Here is a 16,742-nt window from a genome sequence, read left to right on the forward strand (position 1 = left end):
GATAGTGAGAAACAGATATGTATATGTAGCTGTATGTATGTACAGACATATTTCCATAAAGCAGGTCTTTGGGTGGTAGAGGCAACAAACCTGGACTCAAGTTAGCTAATTGTAGGAGCATGCTCAGTGTGATTGTCAGTACTTACAAGGTGACTCCAGGCCAGAGCTACCTGTACTCCAGTCTGGGATTATTGTGTGCTGCAGGCCATTGGCTGCTGCACCTGTTACCACAGTACTGCAGTTGTTGATAGTGTCCAAGGCATTCCCTGGCTGTTTGCTGACCTTAATATGTGACTCAAAGTTCAGAACTCTACAAAGCTTCACAAACTGTTCCGACTTTTGCCTCATATTTTTGGCCCATTTCACATAACTTTGGAGTTTTCTGGCAAATTAGTGAACATTGAAGTAAATAAATAATGACAAACATTTGAGTTTCAGACTCCATGCACATCAGGAGAGTCATGCTAATGCAGGACCTGTTATTTTATCAACATTCTACATTTGTAGGAGCATATATTTAAAATCTATCCCAATTTGTGGGTCTTGGTCCTACTTTTATTCACTTTATTTGGCCAGATTTCCTGTTCTAAGAAGTTGAGAGGTATGATGTGATTGAGGTGCATGGTGAAACACTACACACAGGGTGACAGTCTGCATACCTCTCCCTGACATATTTTTGCAGGATGCCCAGCATTTTGCCCCATATGTCTGCTGTGCTCCTCGTACATTTGTGGTTTCCTGGTGCTGTACTTTACAGCGGTCACTTACTTGTTGTACCTACTGACACATTTAAGTGATGGCCTTTACATCCTGCAGCTAATCTGACCTGTTGCAACCTGCTGTTATACTAGCCACCTACTAAGTTACTCAGAGCGTGTATAATGTCTGTCTGTAGGTATGGCCCTTTGTGCCCTCATTCACTCTGGCTTTGTCCAGCTTTCTTGCCGTAACAGACTGAGGGGTTATGACAGTCTGTGGGACTGCCACCATATGAGTACCTCACATGCAAAAGATTCAAACCATCAGCACCATCGCACATGGCACTGTCCCTGGCCCACTGAGCCACACCAGCCACCAGACAGTAAGATTTCCTTCTCACACTATCAACAAGATAGAGGAATTGTTTGGTCTGCTGGTATATCATTGCAGACTTACTGTTACAGCAGTTGTATGGGAATACTGATGGGTTTGGGGTGGAGGATGACCAGCCTATGGTCTGCTGGCATAGACAGTCATGTGACTCTCATGTGACCCCACTGTTTTGCATCTCCCTGGAATACTGTTGTGGAGTTTCCAGCTATGTGGACTAGTCGGTATTATGGGGCACATACTAGTGAACAGAGTACCTGTTGTCTCAAGTGGCTGTTAGATCTGTACAAGTAGCCCAGTAGCCCACTATATATCTCTGCAACTAGCCCAGTAGCACACTATATGTAGCCTACTATATTCCCTTGCATACATGCGGCAGGTCCATACATATGCTACCATATTGTAGCACCTCTTACAAGTTGTGTACAGGAGAGTGAATTACCTTGCGAATGCAGCAGTTGACAGATCTGTAGTTCAGGGCTGACTCTGATGTATGCAGTCCACAGCCAATACATGGTGAGGTACAAGTTGTGTGGGTTGGCTGGCATCATCTTTACTAATATGAATGCGAGTCGGAGTAAGGTGTCAGTCCCTAGGGCTCTAGGCTGTCAGTGTATGTGTTATGTGTTGTCTCCTGGTCAAGGCCAGGGCATATTGATCATGACTATGTCTGCCTACAGTGATAGCCTCAGGGAAGTCTCTCCTCCTAGTCCTCCTGTGGATGCAGCTATGGTGACCTAGGCACTGGTGGGGGCTGTGCATCCCTTCCCTTTGCTGATCCTGCTGCACCTGTTTCCACAGGATCATATTGTATAGCATGGCATATACTGTGAACATCTATGCATATGTGGCTGGAGAGTACTGCAAGGCTCCACCAGATATACTGAGGCACAGGAACCATGACTTCAGCAGCCCAAACACATGCTCTATGATGTTCCTGGTTTATGCGTGTGCCTCATTATGGCAGTCTTTGGTGGGTGTGTGTGCATTTCTGATGGGTGCCATCACCCATGATTCCAGTGCATAGCTAGCATCCCCAAGTAAATGACCATGTGGGATGTCTCCCCTAGCAACCATCTGGTACAGCTGTGATGCATGCCAGATATGGGAGTCGTGATAACTGCCAGGGCTGCCAACACACACATTTAGGATAATGCCCTGAGCATTGCACACTACCTGGCAGTTGGAGTGGTACCCCTTGCGGTTGACATAGATTCTACTCTCTTCACAGGGTGGTGCCTTGATGTGTACATGAGTGCAGTCTATGGCACCCAGTACCTCAGGGTGGTGTGCTACATGGTAGAAGAATTGCATACTGCTAGCCCTCTCCTCAGGGGTGTGGGGAAAATAAATGTGCTCACTGGCATGTGGTAGCATAGCATCTAGGAACTGGTGGAGTATCCTGGAAGCAGATGCCTGTGAGATCACCATTATGTCCCCAGTTGTTCTTTGGAAAATACCTGTAGCTAGTATCCTAAGGGCTACACATACCTTTGTTTCCACTGGGTTCCCCTCTGTTGGCTCTGGGTCTGAGATGAGGGCAGCAAGGCTCAATGAGTAGTTGTAGTATTACCCTGTCCACTCTGTAGCACTCCACAATCTCCAGCTCGTGCAGCTCCTGGTAAGTTACCCTAGGTCTGAACACTCTTCTCCTTCTCAGTCTAGGCCATTGGTCCGCAGAAACAGCAGTTGCATTGACCTCAGCATCTAGCACATACATATGTAGCAGACCTGCACCAGCTCCTAGCATTCTCTAGGTTAGAATTCCCAAGTCTCTACTCTAGTGGTGCAGAGTATGGGAGAAAATCAGATTGTAGGGTGTATGCATACTTTATAGTGCTCTGCTGTAGGTGGAGCCTGTGTGATTGACTAGCTATGATGCATTCCACCTGCCAAGTACATCATTAAGGGCTTTAATGGCCCTGGTTTAAGTGAAACAGTGCTCATTAGTAATTAATACATCATTGGCTTTCTCAGCCAATTATTTTGTTGTTTTTTTTTTTTGATAGTCTTCCTTGGTGAGCAATGCAGCATACTGCACAAACCTGCACTGCATAGATAAACAAGGCTTACCAGTGAACAGACATGCCTCCATGGTAGTCATGCTCAGCATGGCTGCACACTGCACAAACATACTCTAACCCACTGAAGCACACACTCCTAAGACAAGCAAAGCTTAGCAGTCACTGAACCCACACCCTTGCTGAGCAGAGTGGTGTGCCACTCAAACAGGTGCTGCTGAGCTCCAATGAGATTAACAGTTTGTAGACACACACCCCTTTTGATGTCAGCTACTTCTTCTGTGGACACCAACATGGTTATTTCAAAACATGGATGGAATCTGCGGACACAGATACTCAATTGTGCTATTCCGTAACCCCAACTCATTTGTATACAGCTCCATGCACAGCACCTGGTAACTACATGGTTTCAGGCCCTTCCTCGTTAGCAACAACAGCAGTCCTTCAGTGTACATACTCCACACAGGGTCTTCTAATGCATTACTGTTACATGGTCACAAGTTCTGTTTTTTACAATATTTTTATATTTTTTTTCCATAATGGCATGTTTGTGCAGTGTGGTGCGCCATGCAAACATACCCAGGATATTAAAAAAACAAAATTATTTTCCATTATTTTCCACATGGTTTTGGATACAAAGTGGTTACTTTTGCGCATATCTGTGTCCTCTATACTATTTCTGCCACTGTAACTGCACTTTTACAGCCCCTGGTGTCATTTTTACATCCTGTAAACGGAATTTTTCCTTGTACATTACGGACACCAACACAGGGTCTGCACAACTGCCTATTTGCTTGCTGAATTGCTCTATCTGCCTCCTTTGCACGCATTTCACCTTCTTATGAGGTGATTTGCATGCCACGGATACTTCTGTGTTCATACTCTTGTGCACACCCCTCAGCTCTCTTTACTGGATTGCACATCTGCTTACTTCCATGTAAGCAAATAAGTCCATGTAGGCTTTATTAAATTCCCCCATAAATCTATCACACAAAGTTGCAAAGGAAATAGTATTACATTTACCTTGCAGTTCTCTTAAATCTGGAAATTTCCTGATGCTTCTATTTGTTTAGCACATTTAACATATTCTTCTACCATCTTTTTTTTTATACTAGGGGTTGCCTCAAATGTAGGTTTTAATCTCATAACTTTGAGAGATTTGCTCACCTATGGATACTTGTTTTAAATGGTTTACTATCAAAATCAAGAATCACAGTTCTTTATGTATTTACTTAGCCAAAAATAAATGTCGAAAATAAAAGTTATTTCATCAAAATGACAACAGCAGTAACACTGATAATTCGCACTTCGATATTATCGACATTACCAGGTTACCTTAGTTCTAGTGATTTTATACTTATGTTTTGCCCCCAGTTTCTTCCATGTGGGGGCCTGTGCCCCCGCACCCCCTGTGTATTATGTATACACACTCCAAAACAGTGTAAGGGTATATTATTATGACGGCTACTAAGCAGGGTAGGACCAGCTCGAATGTCATACTGATGGGGGAAGGGATGTGAATTTAACATGTGTACCAATAACACTTTGTTTTGCAACACAATAAAGCACTGCCTTGCCTAATAAAATGTATATATATATATATATATATATATATATATATATATATATATATATATATATATACACATATAAATATATATATATATATATATATATATATATATATATATATGTATATATATATATATATATATATATATATATATATATATACATATATTTAGAAAGCTTGTGAGGTAACTATTACTCTGTTAATTTTGTTTTACTTGGATCACTTGTCTGTGTACTTAATAAAGGATTTTCAACTGGAAACAGACTGCCTGCCTTGCTTGGATTACTTTTGAATACTTAGTAATTCTGTACAGTATTTCATATTATATATATATATATTTTTTTTTTTTACTTGACGAGTTTAAGTTCACTACTTCTACTACTGTTGTCTGATCTGATTACTATACAGTGATTAACTAGAGGTATATGGATACCCCGGAGATTACTTGGTTTTATATTTACAAACTCCAAGATCACATTACAGTGAAGAAAAGGGTAAACGTCCCGATCCCCACTGTAGTGTGATCTCCAATCAGAACATCAACCTCATATGAGCGAATGCACACTAGCATTTGTTAAGATGGATTTGAATATTTTCAGATCAGCTTTACAGAAAATGGGAAACATGCATTTCATCATCCAAGTTTCACATAACTGCTGCTCCACATTTTGATAGTAAACCATTTTAAACATCTGTGACTTATATCTATATCATAACATACCATCTTTTTAGATAGGCTGGTAGTATTTTGCATTTCATCCATGTGACTCTGTTTCCATTAACTCCTAGCAAGCTTGCTTCTAGGTCTCTCCACATGGGTTTTGGTCATACTGCTACTGGCCTAGTAGGGTCAGTGCAAAAGCAGCTGCACAATTTCATATGCCCAGCACCCCCAAGCCTCTCAGTTGTCTTTTAGAGTAGTATATTTCCTTCTGTATTCTACGTCTTCTTTCCCCAGATAGATGTTTACATTATTTTCTTAATTTTAGTAAGGCTTTGAAATAATCCTATCCATTTTATGTGTCTCAAGACATAAAACATCAGATTCATAAAAAAATGCTTTTAATGTAGCAATTCTACCTGTTACTGAACGTCTCATCTTCCTCCAAATATTTATCCAAATAAAATGTTTTCTCATACAGTGTTAATATTGAGTTGTAGCATTTTTACTTCAGGCAATATTAATGTCCACATGGGTGGAGGCAAACACTATACAAAGTAGGTGTTAGGTTTTTTGGAAATGTTTTTGTTTCTAACTGTACCTGAAACAATTATGTTTAGGATGCATCCATTTCAAGGCCTGACATGGCGATAAAGTATGGAAGCATCATTTTGTACATTTGCAGATAAATTTCTGTGCTCCTTGTTAATATCAATAATTGTTTGAAACTTAAGTATTTTTCTGTGGCTCTGTACTACCACCACTTCTCTTTTCTTGTTTTTTAGTATGATTATTATTAACAGATCAGCTGTTTAGAAAACAGTGAAGGTGACAAACAAAATCTCTGGTGGGTACCGCTTAATAGTCTGAAAGTTTCAAACCTCCTGTTAGCACTCTAGCAGATGGTTTATTCTAAAGTCATGTATTAATTTCCTGAGTCTGTCTACTATGCCTACCTTATCTAATACTGCCAATACTTTATACACGTAAATGCACCATTTTGAGTCAAATGCTTTGAAATCTACAAAAATGGCCACATTCTGATTAGGGCCTGTTTGTTGGACTTGCATCAGCGTTATTAGCATTCTTAAATGACCAGTGCCACTCAGCTTCTCCCTGACATAAGTCCCTTCTGTTTTGGAGAAATATTCAAGGGCATTATGGCATATATTTTTATAGATACCAGTTTGAAATGTAGGGACCCACTAGACTGAGTCCTGGAATACAGAGACTGAATGGCCAAAAAATGGACTTATATTTTAGTGGCAGATCCAGGAATTTGCAGAGGTGTGGTGGGGCACAGTATAGAAAAATACACCAGAGAGGTGAGATGTAGAACATTACAATAAGAGTTAGTGGGGTTAAATCTCAGAAACAAGTGACATTATACCACTGATACTCAGAGCATGCCAATTCTTGGGCATGTTATCAAGCATGAGCTGGGAAGAAAGGGTGATCTGTCAGCAGACAAGCAGAGATGGAAGAAAAGTGTATCATCCTAGAAAAGTAATAAAGGCCAGAGGATAAAAAAATCACACAGATATTGAAGAGCAGAGCCATAAGAGCTTCAAAAGGATCCTGATTTTTATTTTGGCATCAACAAGAAAATCTATTCTACTTACCTATATATGATTTTCTATTTGCATGTTTCTTAGCCTCCTTTAATACTTGCTGCATATCCTTAGAAAACAGATGCCTAAAAGGTATTAAAACTGTTTTCATTTAGGCAGTCAGCTGAAGTAGTTGCAGTCTGGTGTATATCAAACAACCCCTGTCTTTTGTGAGTAAGTCCATTCTTTATGGAAGCTTGTGGTAATTGCCACTGGCCAGTTACAAAAGAAGGGAGAACCACTGTTCCCTAGTCCAAAAGGGGTTCACTGCAATTATTTTTGAAAAGTCCTTCTGAATCTTTAGAATGACAATTTATATCAATGGAATGTCTCTGTACATGGGAGAAAGAAAGCATATGTCTTTCTGGCCTGTTTGCAAGGAATCCTGGTGGAGCATTTCTTTAACTGTCTGATGTGAATGGAGGCAAAGAGATCTATTTGAGGAGTTTCCCATAGCTGGATCACATCCTGGAAAACCCCCTGGGTTCAGGTTCCATTGGTGAGGGTCCATCTTTGCCCTATTCCACTTTTTCACAATAATGTTTTGCTCTGACAGAATGTAGGTAAGCCTGAAGAGAAAGGTTGTTTTAAGTTGCTAGTTACACAGCTACTATAAAACGCCTATAAAAGGGGCAGGATCTGTTTCACCCTTGTTTGTTTAAGTATCATATCACTGTGGTGTTATTTGTGACTACTAGCAAAGGTCTTGGAGATGAAAGATAGGTTAGAGAATGATTTGAGAGTATTTATGTATTTTGCTCTGTCCGGATAGTTCCATATATCCTGCACTTTCACACATTGGACACTCTCTAAGCAAAGTCTGAGTTAGCTGTGCTTACAAACTCTTTAAGAGCTGAAAGAAAGAAGGGGAGACCTGGGTTGAGAAATAAGTGGCCCACCCATCAGAGTAACTCCTTTTGACCAACCCTAGCACTTGGATCTGAAAGGAAAGAGGATGCTGGTGTTGGATCCAGACAGATTTGAGAAATCAGTGCATCTTTCTTGTGTGAAGTCTGGCCAGAGGAATCATGAGAACTGTTGATGTCATGAAACCTTAAACCCAGAGATATTCTCTGGATGAGGTCAGAGACTAGTTTGCAAAAATCAGACACCATTCCTTGCAAATATCTACTTTGTACTGAGGAAAGAAAGCCCTCATGAGTAATGTTTCTAGAAGGCATCCCAGAAACAATATCATGTGAGAAGGAATGAGAGATTTATGTATATTTAGCTGTAACTCCAGACTGAGAAGCAGATCCTTCACCCAGGCCAGAGATTCCTGACATTTTGAAAAGGATACTACAAATATAAAACAGTTGTCTTAAAATGGAAAAAATGTGAATGCATTGCAATCTGCAATGGACTACCACAGTGTCAGACACATTGCAAATACCCCTGGATGTGTTCCTAGACCAAAGGGTAAAGCAGAGAATTGAAAATACAAGCCTGACACAGGAAAGTTTTAAAAATAGCTGAAGTCTTTTAAAATTGGAACATGATTATGAGAATCATTTAAATCAAGGGTTACCAAAAAAAAAAAAAAAAAAACAAGAGGAAGGATGAGGGGGTAACAGAGAATAAAGGAAAGGCATTTTGAACTTTGGGACTTTTATATCAAGGTTTAGAAACAAGAGTTCTAGGATTGCTCACCAAGTTTCTTCTCTCTTTGCTACAACAGAGGTTTTTGAATAAAACCCTTTCTGTGATTATTAAAAAGGAATGGCTTTGATGACCCCCCAGAGACAACATTTGCTCCAGAAATGAGGCAAGCATAAGCTTTCAGTTTTAGGGATGAGAAGAAATCTCCTGAAAGGGAGAAAGGGACACCCACTCCCAAATGTAAGCTTTCTGAAAAATTCTTAGGATCCACTTGTTTGAAGTTCTCTGATACCACTGAGAGAAATGAAGACCTAAAGTCTGGGAAAAATTAAATGGGCTGCCAAGATGGAAAGAAGAGGATACTTAAAGGGGCATATAGTCAGTCTATCATTTTGGGCTGTCTTTTGTTTTAGGAGGCAGTCTCTTTCTTTTTTGACCTTCCCTGCTACTGCTTTTCGAAATTCTGTTTGCCTGAACCTGCTGAGACTGCTTTTTCTATTTCCTTTTTCTGTGCCCTGCCCCTTCTTCCACAGCTCTTATTAAAAACGTAATTTCTTCTTTTAAACTGTAGCAAAATGCTTGCTACAAATATAGCATGCAGTAGCTACAATTTATACACTGCCTGCTCATGGTTTAGTTAAAAAAAAATATTTTAAAATGTTGCAAACTACTTGCTACAAATGGAGCAAACAATTACTACAGTTTACAGCCTGCCTGCATGGAATGCTACTGCTCACATGATTTAGTTCATAGGTTCATAGGTAGGTACTAGGCTATTGGCCCAAGGGTAAGCCTAGCCAGCAAGGTTCCATAGCTTACGCCACCCAAGAAAGTTATTTTCCTGTGCCACTGTCCAGCAGAGAAACAGAAGTGATCCCCGGGGTGTATTTCCTATTTCCCATCCACTCATCAAGATTTTTCTTGAAGAGTGCTAATGAAGAACTTTGCTTGACATAGATGGGTAGCATGTTCCAGAGTATAGGAAGTCTCTGGTACAGGAATCTATCACTGCAGCATGTCCTGTTTATTGTGGTGACAATAGAGTGTGTAGCTCAAAGGGATTGGGATTTCTTTAGGTGTAGCATGTCCAACAGCTCTGGGTTTGACATAGCTTTATATGTTAGGCAGAGATCACCTCGGAGTAGGTGATATGCTATGGAGTAGAGCTGGAGTTTTTTGAGGTGGTCAGTGTAGGGCATTTGTTTGAGGCCAGTAATCCTCTTTGTGAGGTACCTCTGGGGCCTTTCCAGCTGCTGCAGATGTCTTGTGAGGTACATTCCAAAAGGGGCATTGTACTCTATAATGGGTCTAATGAGTGATGAGTAGAGGGGAACAATTACCTGTTTTTTCCTGGATGAAAACCCTTTTATGATGAGGTGTGCCACGTAGAAGGACTTCCTGACTACTGTGGCGATGTGACTATCAAAGGAGAGACTACTATCCACCTGGGTCCCAAGGTCTCTTATCATGCATTCAGTGTTAAGTAGATTGCTGCCTATGTGGTAGTTCATGGGTACAGAGTTTTTACCAAAGGGGATGACACTGCACTTTTTGGCATTGAGCTTGAGGCCATGGCTCTGACACCAGGCATCTGTCTCAGTGAGGCCCTTCTGTAGGATGTCCACATCATTTGGGGACTTGACTATGGCTCCTAATTTGCAGTCATCTGTTAACTTCATTAGCCAGAGGCCTTCTGTGTCAGCCTGTACTTCAGAGAAGTAGACACCAAACAGGAGAGGTCCCAGGACGGAACCCTGTGGTACTCCACTTGTCACTGCTTTGAGGTCAGATTTGGAGTCTGCAACTTTTACAGTGTGGGTTCTGTCAGTGAGCCAGTTGGCAACCCATCTTGTGACATAGGGATTTATACCTAGTTTAGTGAGTTTAGCTATAATTCCAGAATGAGAGATGGTGTCAAAAGCCTTGGCGAGGTCAAGATAGGCTGTGTGAACCACCTTATCCTCATCCACTGCTTTGGTGACTGCCTTAAAGAAGTCGATCAGGTTCCTTTCACAAACCCAAACTGGGTGGGATCCAGAGTTTGGAGGTTACCAATGTCTTTGTTTATGAGTTCCATGATGATACGTTCCATGACCTTGCAGACCAGGCTCGTCAGGTTAATAGGTTGATAGTTCCTGGGATCAGTGGTGGCTCTCCCTTTGTGGAGTGGGATAACGGTTGCTGTGCGTCATTCAGTGGGCACAAAGCCTGATGAGAGGCTATCATTGAACATGGTGCTTAAGTGGGGAGCCAGTTCATTCTGAAGTTCGTGTAAAATGCAGCCTGGGATGTTGTCCGGTCCCATGGATGCTATGTTTTTGGCTTTAGAGAGTGCAGCTTTTACCTGCGTAGTTGTGATTACAGGGACTCTGCATTCTTGATGTATAGATATGGGCCCTTTTGGGGGTGAGAGGGGGGGTAAAGTTAGCACTGAACCTATCTGCCAGGATGTTGGCAATATCAGTTGGTTCTGTAATTTTCATGCCTTTGTGCTGTAACTCAGAGCAGATCTGGGTGTTGCCATCTAGATTCTTGACACAGCTATATAATGCTTTATGGTTGTCCTTGGATTTAGTGGTGATTTTGTTTTCGTAGCTAGCTTTGGAGGATCTTATAAGGGATCTCAGCTTCTTACTGAGGCTGACCAGGGAGCTCCTCCACTCATGGGATTTTACACTCTTTTGCAACAGTTTCTTCCTTCTGTTGTACAGTTTGTTTATGGCAGGGGACCACAAGATTAGCTTCCTTTTTTTGGAGGATAGTGTCTTGGTTCTGTTTGGGATAGCACGATCCATGCTCTCGTGTAAGTTCTTATAGAGTGCATTTGTGTAGCATTCAGCAGTTGTAACTGTATTGTCCATCTGCATGGGTGTCATGAAGTTCACCACTTCTGTCTTAAGAAGCATGAAGTTGGCTTTGGAGACATTTTTTACTGCAGTTTCCTTAATGGGGGTGGAGGCGGGATGTAGATATCAAGGGTGATAAGCTTATGGTCGGACCAACGAGGAGTTGACTTTAGGTGTGGAACACCAGTCACTCATGTTGGTAATGACTAAGTCTAGGATATTATTGCCCCTGGTGGGGGTGTGGATAAGTTGATCTAGGGCATTGGAGTTTATGAATTCCAGAAAGCGTTGAGCTAAGGAGTTGGTACATGAGTAGTTTTGCCAGTTAATGATGTGGTAGTTGAAGTCGCCCATTATTAGGGTGTTTGGTTGAACCCTAATATTTTCCATTACATCAAGAAAAGAGGAGTGGGAATCCAGGGGTATGGTGGGGGATCTGTAACAAGCTACAATTTGGACTGCAGTTTTGCCCAGAGTTAGTTGCACTTGGATAACCTCGGATGCATTATGCTGAGCAACTAGCCTGGTGGTGTGGATATCCTTAATGAATATGGACACACCTCCACCTTTGGTGTTTCAGTCCAGGTTACATGGCTGAAAAGTGTGGTATGAGTTATAGCCTGGTAGTGCAGGGGTGCTCTCTGAAGCCTTGAACCAGGTCTTAGTCACTGCACAGATATCGATGTTCTCCATTTTAAGGAGTGCCTCGAGTGAGTGCATTTTGAGATTTAGACTTCTAACATTGAGTAGCATTACCCTCAGTTTTTGCTTGCCTGTTCCCGTTATGGTGGTGAATTTGTTATTTGAACCCTGCCTAAAAACGGCACTATAGAGGCAGCAAGAGCCTTAGCCAGTATCCGGAATCTCAGGGGCGACAGGTGCAGGCCATCTGTGGCATAGCATCGTGGTCTGTCAACCATGTCATCCCATGCAGACAGATACTGGATCCCCTTAGAATGACACCAAAAGCTTAGTCAATTGTTGACGTCAATCATTTTGTCCTTGTACTGCTGTATCATTCTGGGTGATGGCAGAATGCTACTCAGGGCTAGGGTCATAAAAAGTTCTTCTTTTAAACTATATCAAAGTGCTTGCTACAAATGTAGTAAACAGTTGCTATAGCTTGTACAAAAAGTAACTAAGCAAAGACAAGGCTCCAGCTTCTTTAAAAGACAGACTGCTTTAATAACGAACACACACAAGTGCTTTCACCATTTGGCTTCTTCAGGTGTATGAATTACCTAAGTCAGCACACCCATTTTATACCTAAGGACATTCGGCTTAATTAATTCTTAAAGCCATATTACTTTGCATTCATTCCCTTCTAAAACATCACATAATAATATATAAAAATATACATCTATATATTTATATCAAAAATACTAAATGCATATATATAATAAATATATTAAAATATATACTAAAAGTATATAACAAACATATGAAGGACATACAGTAAAGTACTAAAATATAAATTATCTACGTAAAGGTCTATTCTTTAAAACTGGTCTCAATGGAATAACATTATTGAGGCCATGTCCTGCATTGGCCCTGAGCCTCACTATCCATTCTACTTCCATGGTCTCTGTTTTGTTTCTAATGTCCCCCTTTCTCTTATTGACATCAGTAATCCCTAATACTCTAAATTTAAAGTTATGTTGGGTATTAGTCTCTTTTACATGCTTTGCCAATGCACTGCAGTTACTTCCCTTTCTAATTTGGTATATATGCTCTCATATTCTATCTTTAAGAGGCCTATCAATTTTACCCACATAGAATTTATTGCATATTTGGCAATTAGCCAGATATACTACATGCTTCGTATTACAATCAGCATTAACTCTTAGGTAGAATATTTTACCCATATCTGGATGTTTAAATTCTTTCTCTGTTGTTATATAGCTACACCAAGACAGTACATCGCTTGCATGGTACAGTTCCTATTTTTAACTGTGGAGCTTTTATTGCTCTACTAGTACATAATCTTCTTTTTAAGGATAAATTATTTTTAAATGTAAATTGTGGTATTGGACTCAGACATTTATTAATTTGTTCATCTGTGGTTAGAATATTCCAATATTTATTTATAATATTCGTATATTCTCTAATATTCCTTGAATAATTAAAACATGGCCTTAGGTCTTTAGTCCCATATTTATTAGTACTACTACTCATGTCATTTAAGTGTTCTAAAAACTCTGAGAAGTATGGTTTGGCCTTATTTTCTCTTAATTTTTCTATTTGATTTACACTCCTATTAATGCTATATTTATTGTAACCTCTTTCCTTTAGTTCATTCCTTGTAACGCTGACCGGATGTTCAAAATCTTCCTTTTTAACATTTAATCTGGAAGCTCTATAAAATTGATTTTGTGTAACATTCTTAAAAACAAATTTAGGATGCATACTATCCTTGCTCAACAATTTATTTACGTGGCTTTCTTTCCTCTACATTTTGGTACTTATTTTATTTTCATCTTCATTAAAAATTGTAATATCTAAAAAGTTTATTTCCTGTTTTGAACAAACTCCTGTAAATTTAAGAAAATGTGTAGACTTTTTTAAATATAATATAAATTCTTTTAGTTGTTCTATTGTACCTTTCCATAAAAGAAAGAGGTCATCCAGAAATCTGCGGAAAAATAAAATATAATCTTTAAATACACCTCTTATTATGTATTCATTTTCCCATATAGACATAACTATGTTTGAGTATGTATTCGCACACGATGTACCCATCTCTACTCCATTCTTTTGCCAATAGGTATTTTTGCCAAACATAAAAATATTATTTTCTAAGATCAAATAGAGTAGAGCTTGAATTAATTCAGTTTTATTGTTAACATTTTACTTGCTTCAGTCATCATTTTAGTAACATATTTAATTCCTATGTCATTGGGAATGACATTAAATAATGATACTACATCTAGTGTAACTAATAAACACTTTCCTACCTCCTGTTTTTCTTGCATATACAAGGAGTATAGGTCCTTAATAAAATGTTCTGTGTCTTTTAAGATAGCTTTAGGTATTTTAAGAAGGGGATTTAGTTTCTTTGCTATAGCTTGTTCTCCATACAAAGAGAGCTACTGTGTTTATGGTTTAATTAAAAAATATTCTTATTTTAAACTGTAGCAAACTACTTGCTACAAAGGTAGCCAACAGTTGCTACAGTTTATACCTGCCTAGATGGAGTACTACAGCATTCAGGTTTTAATTAAAAAATAAACTTTTAAATTAAAGTAACCTGCTTGCTACAATGTAGCAGTTAGACCACACACAGAGTGCTGCAGAGCTCAGGTTTGATTACAAATGCAATACCGGCTTTTCAAAGCTGATATTGCACTAAAGACAGATTTGGATCATTTGATTACAACCCTCAACATACTTTGTGTTCTGGGCACTTACCCCTCTCATCCTGCCCAAGCTACACTACTGGGAGCAGGAGGAGGAGGATTGTCTGTCAAGCATGCCACAGGCTGTCAAGAAAACATCCTTTAATGCTGGAAGAACAACAGGAACAGATGCAGGCTGTGGAAAATCTAGCTGTAATAAGTTATAGTACAGAAATTTCATTCAGTTCCTATTAAAATAATTCTCCTTTTTCTCCACCCCATGTCCCTAAATCTCTAGCAATGCTTGTCTATCTTATAACATAATGCAAATTTAAAACTTACTAAACATAGCAAGAAGAGAAAATATAGATGCTAAGCTAAAATACAGAATTAGATATCTTAGTATTATGCTGTAGATCAATAAAAATAAAATGAAAAATGTAGAGTCTAAAACAGTTAAATCTATCTGAGTTTATATGAACACACACACACACACACACACACACACACACACACACACACACACACACACACACACACACACACACACACACACACACACGCATGCCTTCTTTGTGGAGTCTGCACATTGCCCTTGTGTTTGTATAGGTTTTTATCAGGCAGTCTGATTTCCTCCCCCTGTCCCAAAGGTGTTAGGTGAAATGACATTCATCCAAGCAGTACATGTACACGTTGTGTGAAAATGTGTATACGCGCCTTATGATGGTCTGTTTCTCCCGTAAAGATTAGTTTCTATGTGCCCAGTAAGAGCTGGAATAGACTGCACCCCCCCCCCCATGACCCTCAGTTTGATTAAGCAATTAAATGAAGAATGGATGAATAAATATATAATTAAAATTATATACTGTATTAAACTAATGTACTCACAAATGAGGCTTTATGACAGTTACACCACAACTCTTCAGCATAAAATTAAATGAAGAATGGATGAATAAATATATAATTAAAATTATATACTGTATTAAACTAATGTACTCACAAATGAGGCTTTATGACAGTTACACCACAACTCTTCAGCATAAATAGCATATACAATAAAAATAGAACATGTAAATGCCCCTAGTTTTAATTGGTCATTAATGCAGATAATGAAGTTTACATACATCTGAATTTCTAATGATTTATACAATCACTCTCTTTTACACATTCAGAAAATGTTGCTTATATTCAAAAAATAATTGGAGGATAATATATATGAACTATCACAACCATCACTTCTCCATCGTCTACTGTATATGGAATATGCCAAGATTAAATAAAACACTAATATGGCAGAGGGCAAGGATAGGACTTTTGAGATAATATTCCAATATATTGCCTCAGTCAAAGCCTTCTTATCTCTGATGGTCAACAGGCTCTGTGGTACATCTTTGCCACTAAGTTACATAGCCAGTCCAGCGAGACACTCAAAAGAAAACTTCTCACCTCTTCTGTTCTTTTATTGTATTTTATATGCAGAGAGTTACAGAAGATTCATATGCATTCTTCAGACCTAGGTTTCTTACTATGTTTCAGCATGCCGTCATGAAGCTTTTACTATCCAGAGATGTAGTTTTCAAAAATGTGTACAATAAAGTGTGTGAATCTCTGCACAATAAGCATATTTATTTCTTTTCAAATAAGGTTCATAAGTAAGTACTAGACCAGCTGCCCCTGCAAGCCATTTTAAGTCTAGCCAATGTCTCCTTAAAGATGAGAATAAAACCTTGTACCTTTGAAGGAAGCACCTTAACCATTACACCAACTTCTCAAGCCCAGGTCTTTAGTCTCCTCCAATCATATTATGTAAGTATTCACCTGCAACTCAGTGGCATTTGTATTGTGATCTGGTTTGTGACAGTGGTTTCTGACTATATATTTATATTAACTTTTGTGATAACTATCCAGTGGACAGTTACGAAGACTGTTGCTGTGATTAGAAATGAAAAAAAAACTTACCTCACACTCTAGACAGCTACTTCTATTCACACTGACTGGGATCTGTAAG

The sequence above is a fragment of the Protopterus annectens genome, chromosome 8.part0 (assembly GCF_019279795.1).
Source record: "Protopterus annectens isolate FY-2018-M chromosome 8.part0, PAN1.0, whole genome shotgun sequence".
Lineage (NCBI taxonomy): Eukaryota > Metazoa > Chordata > Ceratodontiformes > Protopteridae > Protopterus > Protopterus annectens.